Consider the following 12,354-nt stretch of genomic DNA (forward strand, 5'->3'; position numbering starts at 1 on the left):
GGAATGCCTCCAGGAGTTCCTCGGGAAATTCTCCAGGAGTTCCTCGGTAATTCCTCCAGAAGTTTCTTGGGAGATTCACCAGGAGTTCCTCGGTAATTCCGCCACGAGTTTCTTGGGAATTCCTCCTAGAGTACTCCAAGAATTCCTCCAGGAGTTCTTCGGCAATTCCTCCAGGAGTTCCTCATGAATTCCTCCAGGAGTTCCTCGGGAATTCCTCCAGGAGTTCCTCGGGAATTCCTCCAGGAGTTCCTCGGGAATTCCTCCAGGAGTTCCTCGGGAATTCCTCCAGGAGTTCCTCGGGAATTCCTCCAGGAGTTCCTCGGGAATTCCTCCATGAGTTCCTCAGAAATTCCTTCAGGAGTTACTCGGGAATTCCTCCTGGAGTTCCTCTGAAATTCCTCCAGGAGTTCCTCAGGAATGCCTCCAGGAGTTCCTCGGAAAATTCTCCAGGAGTTCCTCGGTAATTCCTCCAGGAGTTTCTTGGGAGATTCACCAGGAGTTACTCGGTAATTCCTCCAGGAGTTCCTCGGGAATTCTTCCAGGAGTTCCTCGGGAATTCCTCCAGGAGTTTCTCGGGAATTCCTCCAGGAGTTCTTCCAGAAATTCCTCCAGGAGTTCCTCCAGGAGTTCCTCGGTAAATTCTCCAGAAGTTCCTCTGGAATTCCTCCAGGAGTTTCTCGGGAATTTCTCCAGGAGTTCCTTGGGAATTCCTCCAGGAGTACCTCGGGAATTCCTCCAGGAGTTCCTCGGGAAGTTCTCCAGGAGTTGCTCGGGAAATTCTCCAGGAGTTCCTCGGGAAATTCTCCAGGAGTTCCTCGGGAAATTCTCCAGGGGTTCCTCAGGAAATTCTCCAGGAGTTCCTCGGTAATTCCTCCAGGAGTTTCTTGGGAGATTCACCAGGAGTTCCTCGGGAATTCCTCCTAGAGTTCCCCGAGAATTCCTCCAGGAGTTCCTCGGGAAATTCTCCAGGAGTTCCTCGGTAATTCCTCCAGAAGTTTCTTGGGAGATTCACCAGGAGTTCCTCGGGAATTCCTCCAGGAGTTCCTCGGGAATTCCTCCAGGAGTTCCTCGGGAATTCCTCCAGGAGTTCCTCGGGAATTCCTCCAGGAGTTCCTCGGGAATTCCTCCAGGAGTTCCTCGGGAATTCCTCCAGGAGTTCCTCGGGAATTCCTCCAGGAGTTCCTCGGGAATTCCTCCAGGAGTTCCTCGGGAATTCCTCCAGGAGTTCCTCGGGAATTCCTCCAGGAGTTCCTCTGGAATTCCTCCAGGAGTTCCTCTGGAATTCCTCCAGGAGTTCCTCGGGGATTCCTTCAGGAGTTCCTCGGGAAATTCTGCAGGAGTTCCTCGGTAATTCCTCCAGGAGTTGTTTGGGAGATTCACCAGATGATCCTCGGTAATTCCTCTAGGAGTTTCTTGGGAATTCTCCCTAGAGTGTCCCGAGAATTTCTCCAGGAGTTCCTCGGGAATTCCTCCAGGAGTTCCTGGGGAATTCCTCCAGGAGTTCCTGGGGAATTCCTCCAGGAGTTCCTCGGGGATTTCTTTCAGGAGTTCCTCGGGAATTCCTCCAGGAGTTCCTCGGGAATTCCTTCAGGAGTTCCTCAGGAATTCCTTCAGGAGTTTTTTGGGAGATTCACTAGGAGTACCTCGGTAATTCCTCCAGGAGTTTCTTGGGAATTCCTCCAGGAGTTGTTTGGGAGATTCACCAGATGATCCTCGGTAATTCCTCTAGGAGTTTCTTGGGAATTCTCCCTAGAGTGTCCCGAGAATTTCTCCAGGAGTTCCTCGGGAATTCCTCCAGGAGTTCCTGGGGAATTCCTCCAGGAGTTCCTGGGGAATTCCTCCAGGAGTTCCTCGGGGATTTCTTTCAGGAGTTCCTCGGGAATTCCTCCAGGAGTTCCTCGGGAATTCCTTCAGGAGTTCCTCAGGAATTCCTTCAGGAGTTTTTTGGGAGATTCACTAGGAGTACCTCGGTAATTCCTCCAGGAGTTTCTTGGGAATTCCTCCAGGAGTTCCCCGAGAATTCCTCCAGGAAACTCCTGGAGGAACTACCGAGGAACTCCTGGAGAATTTCCCGAGGAACTCCTGGAGGAATTCCCGAGGAACTCTAGGAGGAATTCCCAAGAAACTCCTGGAGGAATTACCGATGAACACCTGGTGAATCTCCCAAGAAACTCCTGGAGGAATTCCCGAGGAACTCCTAGAGAATTTCCCGAGGAACTCCTGAAGGAATTCCCGAGGAACTCCTGGAGGAATTTCCGAGGAACTCCTGGGGGAATTCCCGAGGAACTCCTGGAGGAATTCCAGAGGAACTCCTGGAGGAATTCCCGAGGAACTCCTGGAGGTATTCCCGAGGAACTCCTGCAGGAATTCCCGAGGAACTCCTGCAGGAATTCCCGAGGAACTCCTGCAGGAATTCCCGAGGAACTCCTGCAGGAATTCCCGAGGAACTCCTGAAGGAATTCCCGAGGAGCTCCTGAAGGAATTACCGACGAACTCCTGGAGGAATTCCAGAGGAACTCCTGGAGGAATTCCAGAGGAACTCCTGGAGGAATTCCAGAGGAACTCCTGGAGGAATTCCAGAGGAACTCCTGGAGGAATTACCGACGAACTCCTGGAGGAATTCCAGAGGAACTGCTGGAGGAATTCTCGGGGAACTCTAGGAGGAATTCCCAAGAAACTCCTGGAGGAATTACCGAGGAACTCCTAGTGAATCTCCCAAAAAACTCCTGGAGGAATTCCCGAGGAACTCCAGAAAGAATTCCCGAGGAACTCCTGGAGGAATTCCCGAGGAACTCCCGGAAGAATTCTCGAGGAACTCCTGGAGGAATTCCCGAGGAACTCCTGGAGGAATTCCCGAAGAACTCCTGGAGAAATTCCCGAGGAACTCCTGAAGAAATTCCCGAGGAACTCCTGGAGAAATTCCCGAGGAACTCCTGGAGAAATTCCCGAGGAACTCCTGGAGAAATTCCCGAGGAACTTCTGGAGGAATTCCCGAGGAACTCCTGGAGGAATTCCCGAGGAACTCCTGGAGGAATTCCCGAGGAACTCCTGGAGGAACTCCCGAGGAACTCCTGGAGGAATTCCCGAGGAACTCTTGGAGGAATTCCCGAGGAACTGCTGGAGGAATTGTCGAGGAACTCCTGGAGGAAATACTGAGGAACTTCTGAAGTAATTTTCGGGGAACTATTGGAGGGATTCCCAGGAAACTCCTGAAAGAATTCCCGAGAACTCCTGGAGGAATTCTCGGGGAACTCCTAGAAGAATTTTTGGAGAACTCCTGGAGGAATTACTGAGGTATTCCGGAGGAACTTCTGGAGGAGTTCCCGGGGAACTCCTGAAATAATTCCCGAGGCAATCCAGGAGGAATTCATGGGGAACTCCTACAAGACTTATTGAACTCCTAGAGGAATTTCCGGGAAGCTCGTGGAGGAATTCCCGGGAAACTCGTGTAGGAATTCCCGGGATACTGCTGGAGGAACTACTATGGAACTTCTGAAAGAATCCCCGAGGAATTCTCGGGGAACTCCTTGAGGAATTCCTGAGGAACTTCTGGAGTAATTCTCAGGAAACTATGGGAGGGATTCCCAGGAAACTCCTGAAAGAATTCCCGAAAATCTCCTGCAAGAATTCTCGAGGAATTCTCTGAAAATTCCAGAGAAACTTCTCGCTGGAGGATTTCTCAAGATACTCCTGAAGGGGGAACTCCTGGAGGAAGTATTCCCGGGGTACTTTTTGAGGCATTTCCAGGGAACTCCTGGAAGAATTCCCGAGGAACTCCAGTAGGAATTCCCGGGGATCTCCTGCAAGAATTCTCGGGGAGTTCCTGAGAAAACAAGCGGAGGAACTCCCGGGATTCTCCTGGAGGAATTACTGGGGAATTCCCGGGGAACTGTTGATAAAATTCCCGAGGCACTCCAGGAGAAATTTTCGGGTAACTCCTGGAGGAATTCCCGGGAAACTCCTGTATAAATTCTCGGGGAACTCCTGTAGATATCTTAGGGTAACTCCTGGAGGAATTCCAAAGATACTAGTGGAGGAAATTTCCAGGATCTCCTGTAGAAATTCCCTTATTCTACAGGCCTCTAGAACCGGCCTTCTGATACCTGATCGTGCGGTTGATGGCACATTGAATCGCTGTTTCTTCGAGAGGGCTACTTACAGTAACTTCTGCTCAGGGAGAAACGATTTTTATTGCACTAAATAATGTATATAAATAAATGAATTTAAGTAAAACATTCTAGGTTTATAATTTATTAACATCCGAAATAATTTTCATCCATAGGTATAATAACTGTTGACATTTTCTTAATGCTTGATGAGAGAAGTTTTCTTAATGCTTTTATCAACATCTACATATTGTAATCAGCATTTGCAAACACCACACACAGTCAATTATATTTTTCTTCAGATTGTCATCATAAGCTCTCCGTTAAATTCCAGCATTCCACAAGTTCCAAACCAGTGATCTGACAACTGTCGGACGATAAACAACATCACAGCTAACGCGCGCGAGAAATATTATTTCTTTACTTTTCTTCGTTCAATGGTTATCCCCGACCTTAAATGGGGAAAACCATAAAAACTGATGGTTTCCCTGCCGGATGCTCTGACGGTAACCGGGTTGGCGTCCGTAAATCTGGCTCTATTTTAGAGCGCCGGAGCTACGATAAAAGCAAAACAAAGACGCAGCTAACCTCAACGTTGCAAGATGAATCATCCAACCAACTTGTGGTACCGGTTGAAAAAACCAAACGAAATCGATCACGTAGGGCATCTATGTCTGATTTTTCGATCTCTGATCCCGAACCGGGGACAATCGGTATCGCAACTCAGCCATGTTCTTCGATACCACTGAGGAACAGCTTTGAGATTCTTTCGCATCTCGCGGACGATGCCGAAATCGATGGGATGGATGATTCACCATCAATTGCAAACAAATCGAGCCGCTGCCCACCGATTACTGTCTGCAAAATGTCCGTGCAGGAGATAAACAAGATGCTACATGAACTGAACGGGGATGGTAAGTTCGTGCTTCGGAACCTCAAAGGAGCCATCCAAATCCGATCTAAATGCAGGACGCTGTTTTCCCGCGTTCAAGAGGCATTGAAAAGGTGCAAGGCAGAATTTTTCACCCATTCTACTCGAGAAGAGGTTTCGATGAAAATAGTGCTATCTGGTCTCCCTTATTTTGGTACCGAAGAAGTGAAGACGGAACTAGCAAAGAACAATATATCCCCACACGAGGTGAAGCTGCTTTCCAAGTCCAGTGACAACGATGAGGCAACCTATGTCCTACATTTTGCCAAGGGTACTGTAAAACTAAACAAACTGAGGGAAGTAAAGTACCTCTTTAACGTAGTCGTCTGGTGGAGACACTGGGCCCGCAGAACTATCGATGTTTTGCAGTGCTTTCGTTGCCAGCGTTTCGGCCATGGAAGCCGTCACTGCAACATGCAAATCCGCTGTGTGAAGTGTGGTAAGCATCATGCATCCAGCGAATGTGCCGTCCCGAAAAAAAAACTATCGATTCATCCGAAACGCACAAAGACGTCAAATGTGTCAACTGTGGTCAAAATCATGTCGCCAGCTTCAAGGAATGCCCTCATCGTTTGAGCTTCATCAAACGTCAAGGAAGAAGTGCTCCTCGGCCGAGTCCAAACGGTAACCCCCCAACTAGCACCCCTCGCAAGTTCATATCGAATCGGGTGATTTCCAATCAATCTTTCGCGGAAGTGGTGGCAGGTCCCCCTACCTCCAGTGTAAGACCGGAAAGTAACTATAACGCGACTGGCAGGAGCGATACAGACCTTTTCACGCTTTCGGAGTTCCTCGGCTTAGCGAGGGACATGTTCAACCGGTTCAAAGCTTGCAACACCAGAGAAGAACAATTTTTCGCTCTACACGAGCTGATGGCGAAATACCTGTACATTCACTAGCATGCAGAAAATCAAGTTAATGAATTGGAACGGAAGGTCCGTTCGTTCCAAAGTCGTTGAATTGGAGAACTTCATAACAGCACATGAGATCGACGTCGTCATCCTAACGGAAACATGGTTGCAGCCAAACACGTCATTTTTCATCGCAAACTATGCGTGCATTCGAATAGATCGCCCGCAAACAGTGGCTGGTCGAGGCGGTGGAGTTGCGATCTTGGTGCGAAAAGGAATCCAGTACTCATTGTTGAACAATGTGCAAACGAAAATCATCGAAAGTGTCGGAGTTCGTATCCAATCAGCCAATGGTAGTATCAACATCATAGCAGCGTATTTTGCTGGAAGTCGTTCGAAGGAAGATCTATCGAAGTTCAAAAACGATGTGAAAGCATTAACCAGGCAGACGGAGGCATATGTGATCGCTGGTGATTTCAATGCCAGGCATCGACTTTGGCACTGTAATCGAGCAAATGCTGCTGGGACCACACTGGCAAAACTGGTTCAGACTTCCAGCTTTTATATTCACGCACCGATGAGTCCAACATTCATCCCTTTCGGTTCTGGTCGTCCTTCCATCCTGGATCTCGTGTTATCCAATAATCTGGTCAACATGTCGGTTCCAGTAGCTCATCACGAACTCTCGTCGGATCACCTTCCTACAACGTTTGAACTCGACTTCCAAGCGACTGTTGTTAGTCGTAACAGGCAAATTCGATGCTACAACAGAGCAAACTGGGTTAATTTCAAAAACCAAATAAATGCAAACCTGGACCTGTCTTCACAGCTAGTCAACAATCTTAACAGGTCGGAGGACGTAGACACTGCGATCAACCTCCTAACACAAGTTATACTTGATGCGGAAGATTCTTCGGTACCGATGCGTACAATTCGTAATCCTGAAAAAGTCAACGTTCCCGACAGCATCAAACTGCTTATTCGGCTTCGAAATTGCAGAAGACGTCAATATCAGCGTTCCAGGGACCCACATTTGGGAATGATAGTCAAATCACTGAACAAGAGAATTCAGCAAGAATGCGCTCAAGTCCGGTACAAGAACTTCGACACCACTGTTCAGGAACTGACCAGAGGAGGTAAACAATTCTGGAAAATCTCGAGACACTTGAGGAATTCCGTGAAACATAACCCTCCACTCGAAGTCGATGGAAACCTGCTAATTTCTCCCATGGAAAAGGCTAGAATCCTAGCAGATAGTTTTTCTAAAGCCCACAACAACACACTGCCTGGAGATCCAATCACAAACATGGAGGTTGGAGAGATGGTAACAACACTCTCCATGCAACAAAACATCAACGAGGATTGGTCAACATATTTCAAACCACAGGAGATCAAAGCTATTATCCAGCGTCTTAAAGCAAAAAAAGCTCCTGGCATAGATGGTCTGAAAAACATTTGCCTGAAACATTTACCACGGAAGGGGCTAGTGTATCTCACTAAAATTTATAATGCATGCCTCAAACTTTGCTATTTTCCTCAACAATGGAAACATGCTCGAGTAATACCCATAGCGAAACCAAACAAGGACATTACTAAACCGGTAAACTACCGTCCGATCAGCCTTTTGAGTACGTTGAGTAAAATTTTTGAACGAGTCATCCTGTCACGGTTGAATCGCCACCTAGACAACCATGAAATTATTCCAAATGAACAGTTTGGTTTTCGACGGTCACACTCTTCTAACCATCAGCTGGTTAGAATCACCAATTGTATAAAAAAAGGCTTCAACGAAAGAAAATCAACAGGTATGGTGATGCTTGATGTGGAAAAGGCCTATGATACAGTATGGCAGGAGGCAGTCGTCTACAAGATGGCCAAAGCAAACTTTCCTGTTTACCTGACAAGGATGGTTCATTCTTTCCTCAAAAACCGAAGTTTCCAAGTGGCGGTGAACGGCGAACTCTCTGGATCCTATCCAATTCCATTCGGGGTCCCGCAGGGATCAGTTCTCAGCCCGACACTCTACAATATCTACACTGCCGATATTATAAAGGTAGACGGAGTGTCATACGCCTTCTTTGCAGACGACACTGGCTACTTTGTAACCCATCGCGATCCAAAAGTTATCACCCAAAAACTTCAAGAAGCTCAGCAGTGTTTGGAGCACTTTCAGAAAAGGTGGAAAATAAAAGTCAACGCTGCAAAAACACAGGCTGTATACTTCACGCGAAATCGTTCTCTCCGTTTACTTCCGGACGTGTGTATTGAAGTGAACGGTCATCACGTACCTTGGGATACCGAGGCGAAATACTTGGGACTGCTTATGGACTCCAAACTGAAATTCGATAAGCACATCAACATGTCGCTTACGAAATGTGACAAGCTTACTCGTTCGCTTTATGCTCTGGTTAAGCGACAGTCAAGACTTCAACTTCACAACAAACTTCTACTGTTCAAAGGAGTCTTCCGAGCGGTTCTCACCTACGGCTCTCCTGCGTGGATGACTTGTGCAGCAACGCATCGTAGGCGTCTCCAGCTGAAGCAAAACAAACTTCTTAAGATGATACTAAACCGGGCCCCGTGGTATCGAACTGAAGATCTTCACGTCGAGGCGAACATGGAAACCGTCGACCAATTCATCAACCGCATTTGGGAGAAATTTCGTGCCAGTTGCCAGTTGTCGATTAATCCACTATTCGAAGGCATTCTGAACGACTAAAGCATCTGTGATATATATATTTTTTTTTAATTCTGTTTTCTTGGTTTTTTTTTTTTTGACTTGCTAGTTGTATTTTTCCAAGATGTAAATATCAATGTTTGTTATATCAGTTCTTTATGTTTTCTGTAATGAGTATTGCTAAATGGTGTAGTTGTAAATGAAAAATCTGTATCTCTACGTAAGCCAATGACTAAAATATTTGTTTAAATAAATAAATAAATAAATAAAATAAATAAACAAGTTCCAAAGCGTCTCGACAGCTTCCGATACCGCAGTTACACTTTTCCATACCGTCCCGTGATCCGAATGCGATGTGTACCGAAACGTTCACCAATTACAGCATCAAATGACCGACCGTGTTCTTATTCGTTTCCGGGTCATCAGTCAGAAATCACCTCCTTTCAGCGCTTCTAATTTCTCTAATCTTCCAATTCATGATGAGGTTTTTTGTGTGCTCCAGAGAAGTTGCCCTGCTATCCGATTCAAGGAAGCGACCGTCGCGGGTCAATTTTGGAGCGCAAATTTTGTGACCGTACACTTTCTGCACCGTACACTTCCTGCATCCTGGGCAAAAGGGTGTTTTGCATCAAAACTTTCGTCTCCAGCCCGATTATGGCATCATTATAATGAAGTAATTGATCCGAATTTCCTAGTGAAAACTGCTTCCGCCTCGACAACACAATCCATGTGATGGTACTGAGACACTCTTCGGAATGGCTGAAACAAGGAAATACAGCTATGAAATTAAATAAATTGCGGGCTGTGAGATATCTTTTCCCTGTAGCGCCAGCTCAGAATACAAATGAAGGTTGATACTTACATTTCAAAATTGCTTTCCCTTCCGGATCATCACCGATTCCACACATCTACCAGAGATTTTCGGTGGCAAGAATATCCCTCCGTTCCGCTTGCGAATCGGTACCATAAAACTACAAAAACCGCAAAAAAAACATCCCGTTCGCAAACTTGTTTGTAAACAACAACCTGACATTTCTAGCGTAACATTTGAAAAGGGCCTATCTGCAAAATGTAAACAAACCCGATTTTTCACTATTCCTATCAATATCTACCTAAGCTACCCCATAATACCTTAATCAATGCGAAAATAGCGATTTTACTCGTGTTTTAAATAAATTTTAAAAGGACCTATCTGAAATTGAATAATCTTTTAGGGCCTAACTGCATTCAAAAGGGCCTAACTGAAAATTAATTTTCAAATCAGATAGGCCCTTTTGTAAATTTGTGTTATTTTACATATTTTCCAATAATTTCAGTAGTTCTTCAACTTTCCTTGCACTATCGATAAGAATAAAACCAAAATATTTCAAATTAGCTAAAATTAAGAAAAAAATAAAAGGGCCTAACTGAAAAATATTCCTAAAATCAGATAGGCCCTTTTGTAAATTTAGGTTATTTTTCATATTTTCCAACATATTTTAGTAGTTCTTCAACTTTTCTTGTATTATCGATAAGAATAATTCCAAAATAATTCAAATTAGCTAAAATTGAGGAAAAAATAAAAGGGCCTAACTGAAATTGCCGCCTATAAAAGGGCCTAACTGCTAGGGCCTAACTGAATTTTAGATTGTAAAAGGGCCTATCTGCCGTTTATGTTAAAAATCCATTATTCATGGGATTTTCGCTATAGTATCATGCAACTAATGCACAGAATCATAAAGCAGACTTCCATGCGTGTCAATGGATGGAATAAAATATCTAGAAAAGTCTTTCGTTTTAAAATAGGATTAACCAATCTGAAGCGTAATCTTCTCATGCGATTTTCTCAATGTTTACGTTTTGCAGATAGGCCCTTTTCAAATGTTACGCTAGATTTGTTTCGTCGACTATCCGATTCTTCTTTTTCTCTTCATCTCTCAAGATCGACTGCCAGAATAGGCCTTTTCTGTTGTGCGATGATTCAAATCACGTGCAACGAAGCAACCTACAAATAATTTGAAATTAATCAAAGCAATCATGTTATCTTAGTCAAATAAAATTTTCTTCAGTCTCTGTTCATTTTCCAATCAAACCAGACGGTTTTTAATCCCACTGCAACCTACAACAGGTTATGGGCCTGCGAGGAGATTTTTTTCAATTCTAGAAGCAAAATGGACGGAAGCCGATTCAGCCTGCAAAAGCTGAACAACGCCAATTATTCAAGCTGGCGCTTCAAGGTGGAACTTTTGCTGGTACGGGAGGAGCTGTGGCGTTACGTGACACCAGGTGAGAAACCAGCAACGGAATCGGATGCAGTTTGGTCCGCTGGAGACGCCAAGGCCAGGGCAACCATCGGGTTACTGATCGAGGACAATCAACACCCGTTAATCCGGTCATCGACAACCGCAAAGGAAGCATGGACGGCCCTCCAGAACCACCACCAGAAGGTCAGTCTCACGTCGAAGGTCTCGCTGTTGAAGCGAATCTGCGACAAACGTTTTTCCGAAGGCGAGGATATGGCGGAGCACATCTTCGGCATGGAGGAGCTGTTCAGTAGCCTGGCGAATGCCGGACAGCAGCTGGAGGAAAACCTCATGGTCGCGATGATCCTGAGAAGCCTGCCAAGCTCGTACGACACGCTGACTACCGCCCTCGAAAGCCGTTCGGACGACGAACTTACCCTGGAGCTTGTTAAGCGGAAACTTCTGGACGAAGCAGCGAAGAAGCAAAGTTCCGGTTCGGATTCCGCGATGAAAGTTGGACCAGGGAAGAAGAAGAAGCCGCTGGCCTGCCACTACTGTAAGAAGGTGGGCCACATTCAGAAGGAATGCCGCCAATACCAACGGGACAACGAGAAGGAAGCGAAGCCAGGTAAACCGGGGAAGCCTACACCGAGACAGGATAGCACCGTGTCGTTTGCGTTTCTGGCCTGCGGAAGCGAAACTGAAGACGGAACCAAGCCTTGGATCGTGGACTCGGGCGCGACAAGCCACACCGTCGCGAGCCGAGATTTCTTCCTGGAATTGCACGAGAGCGAAGTCAAGCACGTGACGATGGCCGACGGGAAGAAAGCGAGCGTGGAAGGAGAAGGTCCCGGCGTGATCCAGTGCTACGATGACACGGGTAAGCAAACCGAGATGAGGCTGTCCAAAGCGTTGTACACACCCACGTTGGCGATGAACCTTTTGTCTGTTCCGTCGCTGGCGCAGAAAAATGCAACTGTTATTTTCGACATCAACGGTTGCCGGGTGATGCATGGCAACCAAACCGCTGCCATGGCAACGCTCAAACAAGGTCTGTACTACCTGAAGCAACCAAGCGAAGTCATCCTCCTGGCTGACGGAAAGCATCCGAAGGACTGCAAACATGAGTGGCATCGGAAGCTTGGGCACCGTGATCCCCACGCCATCGACCAAATGGAGAAACGGAACCTGGTCGACGGATTGCAGATCCGCCAATGCGATGTGAACGAGCCGTGTGAATGCTGCTGCAAGGCGAAAAGCACCCGCACGCCTTTCCCGAAGGAATCGAAATCTCGTTCGAAGGCGCCCCTGGATCTCGTGCACACGGACGTGTGCGGTCCGGTGGAAGTCCCGTCGGTAAGTGGAAAACGATATTTTCTAACCATTATCGACGATTTTTCGAGGTTCTGCGTGCTGTACCTGCTGAAGGAAAAGTCGGAAGTACCGGACAAGATCATCGAGTTCGTAGAGGCGGCCAAAACCCAATTTGGTCGTAAACCGAAAGTGGTGCGCTCCGATCAAGGAGGAGAGTACACCAGCGAGCGACTCCGTTCATTCTACCGACGAG

At 46.6% G+C, this 12,354-nt stretch overlaps 1 protein-coding gene and 1 long non-coding RNA gene across 6 annotated transcripts in view; one reads left to right on the forward strand and one right to left on the reverse strand.

Moving 5' to 3' along the window:
- The window catches only part of LOC109408301 (yemanuclein), an 80,508-nt gene that overhangs the window by 53,718 nt on the left and 14,436 nt on the right, over positions 1 to 12,354 (reverse strand). The gene's annotated exons all lie outside the window — the stretch shown is intronic.
- On the forward strand, positions 2,493 to 4,370 carry LOC134285590 (uncharacterized). The gene is made up of 2 exons (XR_009996489.1): positions 2,493 to 3,294; positions 3,533 to 4,370. It is a non-coding gene; the product is annotated as an uncharacterized LOC134285590 (long non-coding RNA).

This window comes from Aedes albopictus, chromosome 1 (genome assembly GCF_035046485.1).
Source record: "Aedes albopictus strain Foshan chromosome 1, AalbF5, whole genome shotgun sequence".
Lineage (NCBI taxonomy): Eukaryota > Metazoa > Arthropoda > Insecta > Diptera > Culicidae > Aedes > Aedes albopictus.